The sequence below is a fragment of the Symphalangus syndactylus genome, chromosome 24, assembly GCF_028878055.3.
Source record: "Symphalangus syndactylus isolate Jambi chromosome 24, NHGRI_mSymSyn1-v2.1_pri, whole genome shotgun sequence".
Classification (NCBI taxonomy): domain Eukaryota; kingdom Metazoa; phylum Chordata; class Mammalia; order Primates; family Hylobatidae; genus Symphalangus; species Symphalangus syndactylus.
Genome location: NC_072446.2, coordinates 4,864,940 through 4,886,081, shown reverse-complemented (window position 1 = coordinate 4,886,081; position 21,142 = coordinate 4,864,940).

Below are 21,142 nucleotides of genomic sequence, written 5' to 3'. Positions count from 1 at the left end.
TTCAAATATAAACTACACAGTAGCATTCTGTGAAAATTCTTTCTGTTCTGTGCATTCAACTAACAGAGTTGAACTTTACTTTTGATTGAGCCGTTCTGAAACACTCTTTCTGTAGAAACTGCAATTGGACATGCTAAGCGCTAAGAGGCCTACATTGGGAAAAAGAATATCTTCAAATAAAAACTACACTGACGCATTCTGTGAAACTTATTTCTGATCTGTGAATTCAGTTAACAGAGATAAAACATATTTTTGATTGAGCAGTTATGAAACACTCTTTTTGTAGAAAATGCAAGTGGAGATTCGGAGCGCTAAGAGGGTAATAGTGGAAAAAGGAATGTCTTCAAATATAAACTCCACAGAATCTTTCGGTGAAACTTCTTTCTGATCTGTGCATTCAGCTAACAGAGTTAAACCATACTTTTGATTGAGCAGATCTGAACACTCTTTCTGTAGAAAATGCAACTGGACATTTGGAGCGCGAAGAGCGTGGTAGTGGAAAAAGTAATATATTCAAATATAAACTACACAGAAGCATTCTGTGAAACTTCTTTCTGATCTGAGCATTCAGCTAACAGAGTTAAACCATACTTTTGATTGAGCAGTTTTGAAACACTCTGTCTGTAGAAAATGCAACTGGACATTCGTAGCGCTAAGTGGGTAATAGTGGAAAAAAGAATATGTTCAAATATAAACTACACAGAAGCATTGTATGAAACTTCTTTCTGTTCTGTGCATTCAACTAACAGAGTTGAACCTTACTTTTGATTGAGCCGTTCTGAAACACTCTTTCTGTAGAAAATGCAATTAGACATTCTGAGCGCTAAGAGGCCTATATTGGGAAATAGAATGTCTACAAATAAAAACTACACAGAAGAATTGTGTGAAACTTCTTTCTGTTCTGTTTGTTCAACTAAAAGAGTTGAACCTTAGTTTTGATTGAGCCGTTCTGAAACACTCTTTCTGTAGAAAATGCAAGTGGAGATTCGGAGCGCTAAGAGGGTAATAGTGGAAAAAGGAATGTCTCCAAATATAAACTACACAGAATCATTCTGTGAAACTTCTTTCTGATCTGTGAATTCAGCTAACAGAGTTAAAACATACTTTTGATTGAGCAGATCTGAACACTCTTTCTGTAGAAAATGCAACTGGATATTTGGAGCGCTAAGAGAGTAGTAGTGGAAAAAGGAATATACTCAAATATAAACTACACAGAAGCATTCTGTGAAACTTCTTTCTGATCTGAGCATTCAGCTAACAGAGTTAAACCATACTTTTGATTGAGCAGTTTTGAAACACTCTGACTGTAGAAAATGCAACTGGACATTCGTAGCGCTAAGTGGGTAATAGTGGAAAAAGAATATGTTCAAATATAAACTACACAGAAGCATTGTATGAAACTTCTTTCTGTTCTGTGCATTCAACTAACAGAGTTGAACCTTACTTTTGATTGAGCCTTTCTGAAACACTCTTTCTGTAGAAACTGCAATTGGACATTCTGAGCGCTAAGAGGCCTATATTGGGAAAAATAATATCTTCAAATAAAAACTACACAGAAGCATTGTGTGAAACTTATTTCTGATATGTTCATTAAGCTAACAGAGTTAAACCATACTTTGGATTGCGCAGTTCTGAACACTCTTTCTGTAGAAAATGCAAGTTTACATTCGGATCGCTAAGAGGGTAATAGTGGAAAAAGGAATATATTCAAATATAAACTACACAGTAGCATTCTGTGAAAATTCTTTCTGTTCTGTGCATTCAACTAACAGAGTTGAACTTTACTTTTGATTGAGCCGTTCTGAAACACTCTTTCTGTAGAAACTGCAATTGGACATGCTAAGCGCTAAGAGGCCTACATTGGGAAAAAGAATATCTTCAAATAAAAACTACACTGACGCATTCTGTGAAACTTATTTCTGATCTGTGAATTCAGTTAACAGAGATAAAACATATTTTTGATTGAGCAGTTATGAAACACTCTTTTTGTAGAAAATGCAAGTGGAGATTCGGAGCGCTAAGAGGGTAATAGTGGAAAAAGGAATGTCTTCAAATATAAACTCCACAGAATCTTTCGGTGAAACTTCTTTCTGATCTGTGCATTCAGCTAACAGAGTTAAACCATACTTTTGATTGAGCAGATCTGAACACTCTTTCTGTAGAAAATGCAACTGGACATTTGGAGCGCGAAGAGCGTGGTAGTGGAAAAAGTAATATATTCAAATATAAACTACACAGAAGCATTCTGTGAAACTTCTTTCTGATCTGAGCATTCAGCTAACAGAGTTAAACCATACTTTTGATTGAGCAGTTTTGAAACACTCTGTCTGTAGAAAATGCAACTGGACATTCGTAGCGCTAAGTGGGTAATAGTGGAAAAAAGAATATGTTCAAATATAAACTACACAGAAGCATTGTATGAAACTTCTTTCTGTTCTGTGCATTCAACTAACAGAGTTGAACCTTACTTTTGATTGAGCCGTTCTGAAACACTCTTTCTGTAGAAAATGCAATTAGACATTCTGAGCGCTAAGAGGCCTATATTGGGAAATAGAATGTCTACAAATAAAAACTACACAGAAGAATTGTGTGAAACTTCTTTCTGTTCTGTTTGTTCAACTAAAAGAGTTGAACCTTAGTTTTGATTGAGCCGTTCTGAAACACTCTTTCTGTAGAAAATGCAAGTGGAGATTCGGAGCGCTAAGAGGGTAATAGTGGAAAAAGGAATGTCTCCAAATATAAACTACACAGAATCATTCTGTGAAACTTCTTTCTGATCTGTGAATTCAGCTAACAGAGTTAAAACATACTTTTGATTGAGCAGATCTGAACACTCTTTCTGTAGAAAATGCAACTGGATATTTGGAGCGCTAAGAGAGTAGTAGTGGAAAAAGGAATATATTCAAATATAAACTACACAGAAGCATTCTGTGAAACTTCTTTCTGATCTGAGCATTCAGCTAACAGAGTTAAACCATACTTTTGATTGAGCAGTTTTGAAACACTCTGACTGTAGAAAATGCAACTGGACATTCGTAGCGCTAAGTGGGTAATAGTGGAAAAAGAATATGTTCAAATATAAACTACACAGAAGCATTGTATGAAACTTCTTTCTGTTCTGTGCATTCAACTAACAGAGTTGAACCTTACTTTTGATTGAGCCTTTCTGAAACACTCTTTCTGTAGAAACTGCAATTGGACATTCTGAGCGCTAAGAGGCCTATATTGGGAAAAATAATATCTTCAAATAAAAACTACACAGAAGCATTGTGTGAAACTTATTTCTGATATGTTCATTAAGCTAACAGAGTTAAACCATACTTTGGATTGCGCAGTTCTGAACACTCTTTCTGTAGAAAATGCAAGTTTACATTCGGATCGCTAAGAGGGTAATAGTGGAAAAAGGAATATATTCTAATATAAACTACACAGTAGCATTCTGTGAAAATTCTTTCTGTTCTGTGCATTCAACTAACAGAGTTGAACTTTACTTTTGATTGAGCCGTTCTGAAACACTCTTTCTGTAGAAACTGCAATTGGACATGCTAAGCGCTAAGAGGCCTACATTGGGAAAAAGAATATCTTCAAATAAAAACTACACTGATGCATTCTGTGAAACTTATTTCTGATATGTGAATTCAGTTAACAGAGATAAAACATATTTTTGATTGAGCAGTTATGAAACACTCTTTTTGTAGAAAATGCAAGTGGAGATTCGGAGCGCTAAGAGGGTAATAGTGGAAAAAGGAATGTCTTCAAATATAAACTCCACAGAATCTTTCGGTGAAACTTCTTTCTGATCTGTGCATTCAGCTAACAGAGTTAAACCATACTTTTGATTGAGCAGATCTGAACACTCTTTCTGTAGAAAATGCAACTGGACATTTGGAGCGCGAAGAGCGTGGTAGTGGAAAAAGTAATATATTCAAATATAAACTACACAGAAGCATTCTGTGAAACTTCTTTCTGATCTGAGCATTCAGCTAACAGAGTTAAACCATACTTTTGATTGAGCAGTTTTGAAACACTCTGTCTGTAGAAAATGCAACTGGACATTCGTAGCGCTAAGTGGGTAATAGTGGAAAAAAGAATATGTTCAAATATAAACTACACAGAAGCATTGTATGAAACTTCTTTCTGTTCTGTGCATTCAACTAACAGAGTTGAACCTTACTTTTGATTGAGCCGTTCTGAAACACTCTTTCTGTAGAAAATGCAATTAGACATTCTGAGCGCTAAGAGGCCTATATTGGGAAATAGAATGTCTACAAATAAAAACTACACAGAAGAATTGTGTGAAACTTCTTTCTGTTCTGTTTGTTCAACTAAAAGAGTTGAACCTTAGTTTTGATTGAGCCGTTCTGAAACACTCTTTCTGTAGAAAATGCAAGTGGAGATTCGGAGCGCTAAGAGGGTAATAGTGGAAAAAGGAATGTCTCCAAATATAAACTACACAGAATCATTCTGTGAAACTTCTTTCTGATCTGTGAATTCAGCTAACAGAGTTAAAACATACTTTTGATTGAGCAGATCTGAACACTCTTTCTGTAGAAAATGCAACTGGATATTTGGAGCGCTAAGAGAGTAGTAGTGGAAAAAGGAATATATTCAAATATAAACTACACAGAAGCATTCTGTGAAACTTCTTTCTGATCTGAGCATTCAGCTAACAGAGTTAAACCATACTTTTGATTGAGCAGTTTTGAAACACTCTGACTGTAGAAAATGCAACTGGACATTCGTAGCGCTAAGTGGGTAATAGTGGAAAAAGAATATGTTCAAATATAAACTACACAGAAGCATTGTATGAAACTTCTTTCTGTTCTGTGCATTCAACTAACAGAGTTGAACCTTACTTTTGATTGAGCCTTTCTGAAACACTCTTTCTGTAGAAACTGCAATTGGACATTCTGAGCGCTAAGAGGCCTATATTGGGAAAAATAATATCTTCAAATAAAAACTACACAGAAGCATTGTGTGAAACTTATTTCTGATATGTTCATTAAGCTAACAGAGTTAAACCATACTTTGGATTGCGCAGTTCTGAACACTCTTTCTGTAGAAAATGCAAGTTTACATTCGGATCGCTAAGAGGGTAATAGTGGAAAAAGGAATATATTCAAATATAAACTACACAGTAGCATTCTGTGAAAATTCTTTCTGTTCTGTGCATTCAACTAACAGAGTTGAACTTTACTTTTGATTGAGCCGTTCTGAAACACTCTTTCTGTAGAAACTGCAATTGGACATGCTAAGCGCTAAGAGGCCTACATTGGGAAAAAGAATATCTTCAAATAAAAACTACACTGACGCATTCTGTGAAACTTATTTCTGATCTGTGAATTCAGTTAACAGAGATAAAACATATTTTTGATTGAGCAGTTATGAAACACTCTTTTTGTAGAAAATGCAAGTGGAGATTCGGAGCGCTAAGAGGGTAATAGTGGAAAAAGGAATGTCTTCAAATATAAACTCCACAGAATCTTTCGGTGAAACTTCTTTCTGATCTGTGCATTCAGCTAACAGAGTTAAACCATACTTTTGATTGAGCAGATCTGAACACTCTTTCTGTAGAAAATGCAACTGGACATTTGGAGCGCGAAGAGCGTGGTAGTGGAAAAAGTAATATATTCAAATATAAACTACACAGAAGCATTCTGTGAAACTTCTTTCTGATCTGAGCATTCAGCTAACAGAGTTAAACCATACTTTTGATTGAGCAGTTTTGAAACACTCTGTCTGTAGAAAATGCAACTGGACATTCGTAGCGCTAAGTGGGTAATAGTGGAAAAAAGAATATGTTCAAATATAAACTACACAGAAGCATTGTATGAAACTTCTTTCTGTTCTGTGCATTCAACTAACAGAGTTGAACCTTACTTTTGATTGAGCCGTTCTGAAACACTCTTTCTGTAGAAAATGCAATTAGACATTCTGAGCGCTAAGAGGCCTATATTGGGAAATAGAATGTCTACAAATAAAAACTACACAGAAGAATTGTGTGAAACTTCTTTCTGTTCTGTTTGTTCAACTAAAAGAGTTGAACCTTAGTTTTGATTGAGCCGTTCTGAAACACTCTTTCTGTAGAAAATGCAAGTGGAGATTCGGAGCGCTAAGAGGGTAATAGTGGAAAAAGGAATGTCTCCAAATATAAACTACACAGAATCATTCTGTGAAACTTCTTTCTGATCTGTGAATTCAGCTAACAGAGTTAAAACATACTTTTGATTGAGCAGATCTGAACACTCTTTCTGTAGAAAATGCAACTGGATATTTGGAGCGCTAAGAGAGTAGTAGTGGAAAAAGGAATATATTCAAATATAAACTACACAGAAGCATTCTGTGAAACTTCTTTCTGATCTGAGCATTCAGCTAACAGAGTTAAACCATACTTTTGATTGAGCAGTTTTGAAACACTCTGACTGTAGAAAATGCAACTGGACATTCGTAGCGCTAAGTGGGTAATAGTGGAAAAAGAATATGTTCAAATATAAACTACACAGAAGCATTGTATGAAACTTCTTTCTGTTCTGTGCATTCAACTAACAGAGTTGAACCTTACTTTTGATTGAGCCTTTCTGAAACACTCTTTCTGTAGAAACTGCAATTGGACATTCTGAGCGCTAAGAGGCCTATATTGGGAAAAATAATATCTTCAAATAAAAACTACACAGAAGCATTGTGTGAAACTTATTTCTGATATGTTCATTAAGCTAACAGAGTTAAACCATACTTTGGATTGCGCAGTTCTGAACACTCTTTCTGTAGAAAATGCAAGTTTACATTCGGATCGCTAAGAGGGTAATAGTGGAAAAAGGAATATATTCTAATATAAACTACACAGTAGCATTCTGTGAAAATTCTTTCTGTTCTGTGCATTCAACTAACAGAGTTGAACTTTACTTTTGATTGAGCCGTTCTGAAACACTCTTTCTGTAGAAACTGCAATTGGACATGCTAAGCGCTAAGAGGCCTACATTGGGAAAAAGAATATCTTCAAATAAAAACTACACTGATGCATTCTGTGAAACTTATTTCTGATCTGTGAATTCAGTTAACAGAGATAAAACATATTTTTGATTGAGCAGTTATGAAACACTCTTTTTGTAGAAAATGCAAGTGGAGATTCGGAGCGCTAAGAGGGTAATAGTGGAAAAAGGAATGTCTTCAAATATAAACTCCACAGAATCTTTCGGTGAAACTTCTTTCTGATCTGTGCATTCATCTAACAGAGTTAAACCATACTTTTGATTGAGCAGATCTGAACACTCTTTCTGTAGAAAATGCAACTGGACATTTGGAGCGCGAAGAGCGTGGTAGTGGAAAAAGTAATATATTCAAATATAAACTACACAGAAGCATTCTGTGAAACTTCTTTCTGATCTGAGCATTCAGCTAACAGAGTTAAACCATACTTTTGATTGAGCAGTTTTGAAACACTCTGTCTGTAGAAAATGCAACTGGACATTCGTAGCGCTAAGTGGGTAATAGTGGAAAAAAGAATATGTTCAAATATAAACTACACAGAAGCATTGTATGAAACTTCTTTCTGTTCTGTGCATTCAACTAACAGAGTTGAACCTTACTTTTGATTGAGCCGTTCTGAAACACTCTTTCTGTAGAAAATGCAATTAGACATTCTGAGCGCTAAGAGGCCTATATTGGGAAATAGAATGTCTACAAATAAAAACTACACAGAAGAATTGTGTGAAACTTCTTTCTGTTCTGTTTGTTCAACTAAAAGAGTTGAACCTTAGTTTTGATTGAGCCGTTCTGAAACACTCTTTCTGTAGAAAATGCAAGTGGAGATTCGGAGCGCTAAGAGGGTAATAGTGGAAAAAGGAATGTCTCCAAATATAAACTACACAGAATCATTCTGTGAAACTTCTTTCTGATCTGTGAATTCAGCTAACAGAGTTAAAACATACTTTTGATTGAGCAGATCTGAACACTCTTTCTGTAGAAAATGCAACTGGATATTTGGAGCGCTAAGAGAGTAGTAGTGGAAAAAGGAATATATTCAAATATAAACTACACAGAAGCATTCTGTGAAACTTCTTTCTGATCTGAGCATTCAGCTAACAGAGTTAAACCATACTTTTGATTGAGCAGTTTTGAAACACTCTGACTGTAGAAAATGCAACTGGACATTCGTAGCGCTAAGTGGGTAATAGTGGAAAAAGAATATGTTCAAATATAAACTACACAGAAGCATTCTGTGAAACTTCTTTCTGATCTGAGCATTCAGCTAACAGATTTAAACCATACTTTTGATTGAGCAGTTTTGAAACACTCTGACTGTAGAAAATGCAACTGGACATTCGTAGCGCTAAGTGGGTAATAGTGGAAAAAGAATATGTTCAAATATAAACTACACAGAAGCATTGTATGAAACTTCTTTCTGTTCTGTGCATTCAACTAACAGAGTTGAACCTTACTTTTGATTGAGCCTTTCTGAAACACTCTTTCTGTAGAAACTGCAATTGGACATTCTGAGCGCAAAGAGGCCTATATTGGGAAAAATAATATCTTCAAATAAAAACTACACAGAAGCATTGTGTGAAACTTATTTCTGATATGTTCATTAAGCTAACAGAGTTAAACCATACTTTGGATTGCGCAGTTCTGAACACTCTTTCTGTAGAAAATGCAAGTTTACATTCGGATCGCTAAGAGGGTAATAGTGGAAAAAGGAATATATTCAAATATAAACTACACAGTAGCATTCTGTGAAAATTCTTTCTGTTCTGTGCATTCAACTAACAGAGTTGAACTTTACTTTTGATTGAGCCGTTCTGAAACACTCTTTCTGTAGAAACTGCAATTGGACATGCTAAGCGCTAAGAGGCCTACATTGGGAAAAAGAATATCTTCAAATAAAAACTACACTGATGCATTCTGTGAAACTTATTTCTGATCTGTGAATTCAGTTAACAGAGATAAAACATATTTTTGATTGAGCAGTTATGAAACACTCTTTTTGTAGAAAATGCAAGTGGAGATTCGGAGCGCTAAGAGGGTAATAGTGGAAAAAGGAATGTCTTCAAATATAAACTCCACAGAATCTTTCGGTGAAACTTCTTTCTGATCTGTGCATTCAGCTAACAGAGTTAAACCATACTTTTGATTGAGCAGATCTGAACACTCTTTCTGTAGAAAATGCAACTGGACATTTGGAGCGCGAAGAGCGTGGTAGTGGAAAAAGTAATATATTCAAATATAAACTACACAGAAGCATTCTGTGAAACTTCTTTCTGATCTGAGCATTCAGCTAACAGAGTTAAACCATACTTTTGATTGAGCAGTTTTGAAACACTCTGTCTGTAGAAAATGCAACTGGACATTCGTAGCGCTAAGTGGGTAATAGTGGAAAAAAGAATATGTTCAAATATAAACTACACAGAAGCATTGTATGAAACTTCTTTCTGTTCTGTGCATTCAACTAACAGAGTTGAACCTTACTTTTGATTGAGCCGTTCTGAAACACTCTTTCTGTAGAAAATGCAATTAGACATTCTGAGCGCTAAGAGGCCTATATTGGGAAATAGAATGTCTACAAATAAAAACTACACAGAAGAATTGTGTGAAACTTCTTTCTGTTCTGTTTGTTCAACTAAAAGAGTTGAACCTTAGTTTTGATTGAGCCGTTCTGAAACACTCTTTCTGTAGAAAATGCAAGTGGAGATTCGGAGCGCTAAGAGGGTAATAGTGGAAAAAGGAATGTCTCCAAATATAAACTACACAGAATCATTCTGTGAAACTTCTTTCTGATCTGTGAATTCAGCTAACAGAGTTAAAACATACTTTTGATTGAGCAGATCTGAACACTCTTTCTGTAGAAAATGCAACTGGATATTTGGAGCGCTAAGAGAGTAGTAGTGGAAAAAGGAATATATTCAAATATAAACTACACAGAAGCATTCTGTGAAACTTCTTTCTGATCTGAGCATTCAGCTAACAGAGTTAAACCATACTTTTGATTGAGCAGTTTTGAAACACTCTGACTGTAGAAAATGCAACTGGACATTCGTAGCGCTAAGTGGGTAATAGTGGAAAAAGAATATGTTCAAATATAAACTACACAGAAGCATTGTATGAAACTTCTTTCTGTTCTGTGCATTCAACTAACAGAGTTGAACCTTACTTTTGATTGAGCCTTTCTGAAACACTCTTTCTGTAGAAACTGCAATTGGACATTCTGAGCGCTAAGAGGCCTATATTGGGAAAAATAATATCTTCAAATAAAAACTACACAGAAGCATTGTGTGAAACTTATTTCTGATATGTTCATTAAGCTAACAGAGTTAAACCATACTTTGGATTGCGCAGTTCTGAACACTCTTTCTGTAGAAAATGCAAGTTTACATTCGGATCGCTAAGAGGGTAATAGTGGAAAAAGGAATATATTCAAATATAAACTACACAGTAGCATTCTGTGAAAATTCTTTCTGTTCTGTGCATTCAACTAACAGAGTTGAACTTTACTTTTGATTGAGCCGTTCTGAAACACTCTTTCTGTAGAAACTGCAATTGGACATGCTAAGCGCTAAGAGGCCTACATTGGGAAAAAGAATATCTTCAAATAAAAACTACACTGATGCATTCTGTGAAACTTATTTCTGATCTGTGAATTCAGTTAACAGAGATAAAACATATTTTTGATTGAGCAGTTATGAAACACTCTTTTTGTAGAAAATGCAAGTGGAGATTCGGAACGCTAAGAGGGTAATAGTGGAAAAATTAATGTCTTCAAATATAAACTCCACAGAATCTTTCGGTGAAACTTCTTTCTGATCTGTGCATTCAGCTAACAGAGTTAAACCATACTTTTGATTGAGCAGGTCTGAACACTCTTTCTGTAGAAAATGCAACTGGACATTTGGAGCGCGAAGAGCGTGGTAGTGGAAAAAGTAATATATTCAAATATAAACTACACAGAAGCATTCTGTGAAACTTCTTTCTGATCTGAGCATTCAGCTAACAGAGTTAAACCATACTTTTGATTGAGCAGTTTTGAAACACTCTGTCTGTAGAAAATGCAACTGGACATTCGTAGCGCTAAGTGGGTAATAGTGGAAAAAAGAATATGTTCAAATATAAACTACACAGAAGCATTGTATGAAACTTCTTTCTGTTCTGTGCATTCAACTAACAGAGTTGAACCTTACTTTTGATTGAGCCGTTCTGAAACACTCTTTCTGTAGAAAATGCAATTAGACATTCTGAGCGCTAAGAGGCCTATATTGGGAAATAGAATGTCTACAAATAAAAACTACACAGAAGAATTGTGTGAAACTTCTTTCTGTTCTGTTTGTTCAACTAAAAGATTTGAACCTTAGTTTTGATTGAGCCGTTCTGAAACACTCTTTCTGTAGAAAATGCAAGTGGAGATTCGGAGCGCTAAGAGGGTAATAGTGGAAAAAGGAATGTCTCCAAATATAAACTACACAGAATCATTCTGTGAAACTTCTTTCTGATCTGTGAATTCAGCTAACAGAGTTAAAACATACTTTTGATTGAGCAGATCTGAACACTCTTTCTGTAGAAAATGCAACTGGATATTTGGAGCGCTAAGAGAGTAGTAGTGGAAAAAGGAATATATTCAAATATAAACTACACAGAAGCATTCTGTGAAACTTCTTTCTGATCTGAGCATTCAGCTAACAGAGTTAAACCATACTTTTGATTGAGCAGTTTTGAAACACTCTGACTGTAGAAAATGCAACTGGACATTCGTAGCGCTAAGTGGGTAATAGTGGAAAAAGAATATGTTCAAATATAAACTACACAGAAGCATTGTATGAAACTTCTTTCTGTTCTGTGCATTCAACTAACAGAGTTGAACCTTACTTTTGATTGAGCCTTTCTGAAACACTCTTTCTGTAGAAACTGCAATTGGACATTCTGAGCGCTAAGAGGCCTATATTGGGAAAAATAATATCTTCAAATAAAAACTACACAGAAGCATTGTGTGAAACTTATTTCTGATATGTTCATTAAGCTAACAGAGTTAAACCATACTTTGGATTGCGCAGTTCTGAACACTCTTTCTGTAGAAAATGCAAGTTTACATTCGGATCGCTAAGAGGGTAATAGTGGAAAAAGGAATATATTCAAATATAAACTACACAGTAGCATTCTGTGAAAATTCTTTCTGTTCTGTGCATTCAACTAACAGAGTTGAACTTTACTTTTGATTGAGCCGTTCTGAAACACTCTTTCTGTAGAAACTGCAATTGGACATGCTAAGCGCTAAGAGGCCTACATTGGGAAAAAGAATATCTTCAAATAAAAACTACACTGATGCATTCTGTGAAACTTATTTCTGATCTGTGAATTCAGTTAACAGAGATAAAACATATTTTTGATTGAGCAGTTATGAAACACTCTTTTTGTAGAAAATGCAAGTGGAGATTCGGAGCGCTAAGAGGGTAATAGTGGAAAAAGGAATGTCTTCAAATGTAAACTCCACAGAATCTTTCGGTGAAACTTCTTTCTGATCTGTGCATTCAGCTAACAGAGTTAAACCATACTTTTGATTGAGCAGATCTGAACACTCTTTCTGTAGAAAATGCAACTGGACATTTGGAGCGCGAAGAGCGTGGTAGTGGAAAAAGTAATATATTCAAATATAAACTACACAGAAGCATTCTGTGAAACTTCTTTCTGATCTGAGCATTCAGCTAACAGAGTTAAACCATACTTTTGATTGAGCAGTTTTGAAACACTCTGTCTGTAGAAAATGCAACTGGACATTCGTAGCGCTAAGTGGGTAATAGTGGAAAAAAGAATATGTTCAAATATAAACTACACAGAAGCATTGTATGAAACTTCTTTCTGTTCTGTGCATTCAACTAACAGAGTTGAACCTTACTTTTGATTGAGCCGTTCTGAAACACTCTTTCTGTAGAAAATGCAATTAGACATTCTGAGCGCTAAGAGGCCTATATTGGGAAATAGAATGTCTACAAATAAAAACTACACAGAAGAATTGTGTGAAACTTCTTTCTGTTCTGTTTGTTCAACTAAAAGAGTTGAACCTTAGTTTTGATTGAGCCGTTCTGAAACACTCTTTCTGTAGAAAATGCAAGTGGAGATTCGGAGCGCTAAGAGGGTAATAGTGGAAAAAGGAATGTCTCCAAATATAAACTACACAGAATCATTCTGTGAAACTTCTTTCTGATCTGTGAATTCAGCTAACAGAGTTAAAACATACTTTTGATTGAGCAGATCTGAACACTCTTTCTGTAGAAAATGCAACTGGATATTTGGAGCGCTAAGAGAGTAGTAGTGGAAAAAGGAATATATTCAAATATAAACTACACAGAAGCATTCTGTGAAACTTCTTTCTGATCTGAGCATTCAGCTAACAGAGTTAAACCATACTTTTGATTGAGCAGTTTTGAAACACTCTGACTGTAGAAAATGCAACTGGACATTCGTAGCGCTAAGTGGGTAATAGTGGAAAAAGAATATGTTCAAATATAAACTACACAGAAGCATTCTGTGAAACTTCTTTCTGATCTGAGCATTCAGCTAACAGAGTTAAACCATACTTTTGATTGAGCAGTTTTGAAACACTCTGACTGTAGAAAATGCAACTGGACATTCGTAGCGCTAAGTGGGTAATAGTGGAAAAAGAATATGTTCAAATATAAACTACACAGAAGCATTGTATGAAACTTCTTTCTGTTCTGTGCATTCAACTAACAGAGTTGAACCTTACTTTTGATTGAGCCTTTCTGAAACACTCTTTCTGTAGAAACTGCAATTGGACATTCTGAGCGCTAAGAGGCCTATATTGGGAAAAATAATATCTTCAAATAAAAACTACACAGAAGCATTGTGTGAAACTTATTTCTGATATGTTCATTAAGCTAACAGAGTTAAACCATACTTTGGATTGCGCAGTTCTGAACACTCTTTCTGTAGAAAATGCAAGTTTACATTCGGATCGCTAAGAGGGTAATAGTGGAAAAAGGAATATATTCAAATATAAACTACACAGTAGCATTCTGTGAAAATTCTTTCTGTTCTGTGCATTCAACTAACAGAGTTGAACTTTACTTTTGATTGAGCCGTTCTGAAACACTCTTTCTGTAGAAACTGCAATTGGACATGCTAAGCGCTAAGAGGCCTACATTGGGAAAAAGATTATCTTCAAATAAAAACTACACTGATGCATTCTGTGAAACTTATTTCTGATCTGTGAATTCAGTTAACAGAGATAAAACATATTTTTGATTGAGCAGTTATGAAACACTCTTTTTGTAGAAAATGCAAGTGGAGATTCGGAGCGCTAAGAGGGTAATAGTGGAAAAAGGAATGTCTTCAAATATAAACTCCACAGAATCTTTCGGTGAAACTTCTTTCTGATCTGTGCATTCAGCTAACAGAGTTAAACCATACTTTTGATTGAGCAGGTCTGAACACTCTTTCTGTAGAAAATGCAACTGGACATTTGGAGCGCGAAGAGCGTGGTAGTGGAAAAAGTAATATATTCAAATATAAACTACACAGAAGCATTCTGTGAAACTTCTTTCTGATCTGAGCATTCAGCTAACAGAGTTAAACCATACTTTTGATTGAGCAGTTTTGAAACACTCTGTCTGTAGAAAATGCAACTGGACATTCGTAGCGCTAAGTGGGTAATAGTGGAAAAAAGAATATGTTCAAATATAAACTACACAGAAGCATTGTATGAAACTTCTTTCTGTTCTGTGCATTCAACTAACAGAGTTGAACCTTACTTTTGATTGAGCCGTTCTGAAACACTCTTTCTGTAGAAAATGCAATTAGACATTCTGAGCGCTAAGAGGCCTATATTGGGAAATAGAATGTCTACAAATAAAAACTACACAGAAGAATTGTGTGAAACTTCTTTCTGTTCTGTTTGTTCAACTAAAAGAGTTGAACCTTAGTTTTGATTGAGCCGTTCTGAAACACTCTTTCTGTAGAAAATGCAAGTGGAGATTCGGAGCGCTAAGAGGGTAATAGTGGAAAAAGGAATGTCTCCAAATATAAACTACACAGAATCATTCTGTGAAACTTCTTTCTGATCTGTGAATTCAGCTAACAGAGTTAAAACATACTTTTGATTGAGCAGATCTGAACACTCTTTCTGTAGAAAATGCAACTGGATATTTGGAGCGCTAAGAGAGTAGTAGTGGAAAAAGGAATATATTCAAATATAAACTACACAGAAGCATTCTGTGAAACTTCTTTCTGATCTGAGCATTCAGCTAACAGAGTTAAACCATACTTTTGATTGAGCAGTTTTGAAACACTCTGACTGTAGAAAATGCAACTGGACATTCGTAGCGCTAAGTGGGTAATAGTGGAAAAAGAATATGTTCAAATATAAACTACACAGAAGCATTCTGTGAAACTTCTTTCTGATCTGAGCATTCAGCTAACAGAGTTAAACCATACTTTTGATTGAGCAGTTTTGAAACACTCTGACTGTAGAAAATGCAACTGGACATTCGTAGCGCTAAGTGGGTAATAGTGGAAAAAGAATATGTTCAAATATAAACTACACAGAAGCATTGTATGAAACTTCTTTCTGTTCTGTGCATTCAACTAACAGAGTTGAACCTTACTTTTGATTGAGCCTTTCTGAAACACTCTTTCTGTAGAAACTGCAATTGGACATTCTGAGCGCTAAGAGGCCTATATTGGGAAAAATAATATCTTCAAATAAAAACTACACAGAAGCATTGTGTGAAACTTATTTCTGATATGTTCATTAAGCTAACAGAGTTAAACCATACTTTGGATTGCGCAGTTCTGAACACTCTTTCTGTAGAAAATGCAAGTTTACATTCGGATCGCTAAGAGGGTAATAGTGGAAAAAGGAATATATTCAAATATAAACTACACAGTAGCATTCTGTGAAAATTCTTTCTGTTCTGTGCATTCAACTAACAGAGTTGAACTTTACTTTTGATTGAGCCGTTCTGAAACACTCTTTCTGTAGAAACTGCAATTGGACATGCTAAGCGCTAAGAGGCCTACATTGGGAAAAAGAATATCTTCAAATAAAAACTACACTGATGCATTCTGTGAAACTTATTTCTGATCTGTGAATTCAGTTAACAGAGATAAAACATATTTTTGATTGAGCAGTTATGAAACACTCTTTTTGTAGAAAATGCAAGTGGAGATTCGGAGCGCTAAGAGGGTAATAGTGGAAAAAGGAATGTCTTCAAATATAAACTCCACAGAATCTTTCGGTGAAACTTCTTTCTGATCTGTGCATTCAGCTAACAGAGTTAAACCATACTTTTGATTGAGCAGGTCTGAACACTCTTTCTGTAGAAAATGCAACTGGACATTTGGAGCGCGAAGAGCGTGGTAGTGGAAAAAGTAATATATTCAAATATAAACTACACAGAAGCATTCTGTGAAACTTCTTTCTGATCTGAGCATTCAGCTAACAGAGTTAAACCATACTTTTGATTGAGCAGTTTTGAAACACTCTGTCTGTAGAAAATGCAACTGGACATTCGTAGCGCTAAGTGGGTAATAGTGGAAAAAAGAATATGTTCAAATATAAACTACACAGAAGCATTGTATGAAACTTCTTTCTGTTCTGTGCATTCAACTAACAGAGTTGAACCTTACTTTTGATTGAGCCGTTCTGAAACACTCTTTCTGTAGAAAATGCAATTAGACATTCTGAGCGCTAAGAGGCCTATATTGGGAAATAGAATGTCTACAAATAAAAACTACACAGAAGAATTGTGTGAAACTTCTTTCTGTTCTGTTTGTTCAACTAAAAGATTTGAACCTTAGTTTTGATTGAGCCGTTCTGAAACACTCTTTCTGTAGAAAATGCAAGTGGAGATTCGGAGCGCTAAGAGGGTAATAGTGGAAAAAGGAATGTCTCCAAATATAAACTACACAGAATCATTCTGTGAAACTTCTTTCTGATCTGTGAATTCAGCTAACAGAGTTAAAACATACTTTTGATTGAGCAGATCTGAACACTCTTTCTGTAGAAAATGCAACTGGATATTTGGAGCGCTAAGAGAGTAGTAGTGGAAAAAGGAATATATTCAAATATAAACTACACAGAAGCATTCTGTGAAACTTCTTTCTGATCTGAGCATTCAGCTAACAGAGTTAAACCATACTTTTGATTGAGCAGTTTTGAAACACTCTGACTGTAGAAAATGCAACTGGACATTCGTAGCGCTAAGTGGGTAATAGTGGAAAAAGAATATGTTCAAATATAAACTACACAGAAGCATTGTATGAAACTTCTTTCTGTTCTGTGCATTCAACTAACAGAGTTGAACCTTACTTTTGATTGAGCCTTTCTGAAACACTCTTTCTGTAGAAACTGCAGTTGGACATTCTGAGCGCTAAGAGGCCTATATTGGGAAAAATAATATCTTCAAATAAAAACTACACAGAAGCATTGTGTGAAACTTATTTCTGATATGTTCATTAAGCTAACAGAGTTAAACCATACTTTGGATTGCGCAGTTCTGAACACTCTTTCTGTAGAAAATGCAAGTTTACATTCGGATCGCTAAGAGGGTAATAGTGGAAAAAGGAATATATTCAAATATAAACTACACAGTAGCATTCTGTGAAAATTCTTTCTGTTCTGTGCATTCAACTAACAGAGTTGAACTTTACTTTTGATTGAGCCGTTCTGAAACACTCTTTCTGTAGAAACTGCAATTGGACATGCTAAGCGCTAAGAGGCCTACATTGGGAAAAAGAATATCTTCAAATAAAAACTACACTGATGCATTCTGTGAAACTTATTTCTGATCTGTGAATTCAGTTAACAGAGATAAAACATATTTTTGATTGAGCAGTTATGAAACACTCTTTTTGTAGAAAATGCAAGTGGAGATTCGGAGCGCTAAGAGGGTAATAGTGGAAAAAGGAATGTCTTCAAATGTAAACTCCACAGAATCTTTCGGTGAAACTTCTTTCTGATCTGTGCATTCAGCTAACAGAGTTAAACCATACTTTTGATTGAGCAGATCTGAACACTCTTTCTGTAGAAAATGCAACTGGACATTTGGAGCGCGAAGAGCGTGGTAGTGGAAAAAGTAATATATTCAAATATAAACTACACAGAAGCATTCTGTGAAACTTCTTTCTGATCTGAGCATTCAGCTAACAGAGTTAAACCATACTTTTGATTGAGCAGTTTTGAAACACTCTGTCTGTAGAAAATGCAACTGGACATTCGTAGCGCTAAGTGGGTAATAGTGGAAAAAAGAATATGTTCAAATATAAACTACACAGAAGCATTGTATGAAACTTCTTTCTGTTCTGTGCATTCAACTAACAGAGTTGAACCTTACTTTTGATTGAGCCGTTCTGAAACACTCTTTCTGTAGAAAATGCAATTAGACATTCTGAGCGCTAAGAGGCCTATATTGGGAAATAGAATGTCTACAAATAAAAACTACACAGAAGAATTGTGTGAAACTTCTTTCTGTTCTGTTTGTTCAACTAAAAGAGTTGAACCTTAGTTTTGATTGAGCCGTTCTGAAACACTCTTTCTGTAGAAAATGCAAGTGGAGATTCGGAGCGCTAAGAGGGTAATAGTGGAAAAAGGAATGTCTCCAAATATAAACTACACAGAATCATTCTGTGAAACTTCTTTCTGATCTGTGAATTCAGCTAACAGAGTTAAAACATACTTTTGATTGAGCAGATCTGAACACTCTTTCTGTAGAAAATGCAACTGGATATTTGGAGCGCTAAGAGAGTAGTAGTGGAAAAAGGAATATATTCAAATATAAACTACACAGAAGCATTCTGTGAAACTTCTTTCTGATCTGAGCATTCAGCTAACAGAGTTAAACCATACTTTTGATTGAGCAGTTTTGAAACACTCTGACTGTAGAAAATGCAACTGGACATTCGTAGCGCTAAGTGGGTAATAGTGGAAAAAGAATATGTTCAAATATAAACTACACAGAAGCATTGTATGAAACTTCTTTCTGTTCTGTGCATTCAACTATCAGAGTTGAACCTTACTTTTGATTGAGCCTTTCTGAAACACTCTTTCTGTAGAAACTGCAATTGGACATTCTGAGCGCTAAGAGGCCTATATTGGGAAAAATAATATCTTCAAATAAAAACTACACAGAAGCATTGTGTGAAACTTATTTCTGATATGTTCATTAAGCTAACAGAGTTAAACCATACTTTGGATTGCGCAGTTCTGAACACTCTTTCTGTAGAAAATGCAAGTTTACATTCGGATCGCTAAGAGGGTAATAGTGGAAAAAGGAATATATTCAAATATAAACTACACAGTAGCATTCTGTGAAAATTCTTTCTGTTCTGTGCATTCAACTAACAGAGTTGAACTTTACTTTTGATTGAGCCGTTCTGAAACACTCTTTCTGTAGAAACTGCAATTGGACATGCTAAGCGCTAAGAGGCCTACATTGGGAAAAAGAATATCTTCAAATAAAAACTACACTGATGCATTCTGTGAAACTTATTTCTGATCTGTGAATTCAGTTAACAGAGATAAAACATATTTTTGATTGAGCAGTTATGAAACACTCTTTTTGTAGAAAATGCAAGTGTAGATTCGGAGCGCTAAGAGGGTAATAGTGGAAAAAGGAATGTCTTCAAATATAAACTCCACAGAATCTTTCGGTGAAACTTCTTTCTGATCTGTGCATTCAGCTAACAGAGTTAAACCATACTTTTGATTGAGCAGATCTGAACACTCTTTCTGTAGAAAATGCAACTGGACATTTGGAGCGCGAAGAGCGTGGTAGTGGAAAAAGTAATATATTCAAATATAAACTACACAGAAGCATTCTGTGAAACTTCCTTCTGATCTGAGCATTCAGCTAACAGAGTTAAACCATACTTTTGATTGAGCAGTTTTGAAACACTCTGTCTGTAGAAAATGCAACTGGACATTCGTAGCGCTAAGTGGGTAATAGTGGAAAAAAGAATATGTTCAAATATAAACTACACAGAAGCATTGTATGAAACTTCTTTCTGTTCTGTGCATTCAACTAACAGAGTTGAACCTTACTTTTGATTGAGCCGTTCTGAAACACTCTTTCTGTAGAAAATGCAATTAGACATTCTGAGCGCTAAGAGGCCTATATTGGGAAATAGAATGTCTACAAATAAAAACTACACAGAAGAATTGTGTGAAACTTCTTTCTGTTCTGTTTGTTCAACTAAAAGAGTTGAACCTTAGTTTTGATTGAGCCGTTCTGAAACACTCTTTCTGTAGAAAATGCAAGTGGAGATTCGGAGCGCTAAGAGGGTAATAGTGGAAAAAGGAATGTCTCCAAATATAAACTACACAGAATCATTCTGTGAAACTTCTTTCTGATCTGTGAATTCAGCTAACAGAGTTAAAACATACTTTTGATTGAGCAGATCTGAACACTCTTTCTGTAGAAAATGCAACTGGATATTTGGAGCGCTAAGAGAGTAGTAGTGGAAAAAGGAATATATTCAAATATAAACTACACAGAAGCATTCTGTGAAACTTCTTTCTGATCTGAGCATTCAGCTAACAGAGTTAAACCATACTTTTGATTGAGCAGTTTTGAAACACTCTGACTGTAGAAAATGCAACTGGACATTCGTAGCGCTAAGTGGGTAATAGTGGAAAAAGAATATGTTCAAATATAAACTACACAGAAGCATTGTATGAAACATCTTTCTGTTCTGTGCATTCAACTAACAGAGTTGAACCTTACTTTTGATTGAGCCTTTCTGAAACACTCTTTCTGTAGAAACTGCAATTGGACATTCTGAGCGCTAAGAGGCCTATATTGGGAAAAATAATATCTTCAAATAAAAACTACACAGAAGCATTGTGTGAAACTTATTTCTGATATGTTCATTAAGCTAACAGAGTTAAACCATACTTTGGATTGCGCAGTTCTGAACACTCTTTCTGTAGAAAATACAAGTTTACATTCGGATCGCTAAGAGGGTAATAGTGGAAAAAGGAATATATTCAAATATAAACTACACAGTAGCATTCTGTGAAAATTCTTTCTGTTCTGTGCATTCAACTAACAGAGTTGAACTTTACTTTTGATTGAGCCGTTCTGAAACACTCTTTCTGTAGAAACTGCAATTGGACATGCTAAGCGCTAAGAGGCCTACATTGGGA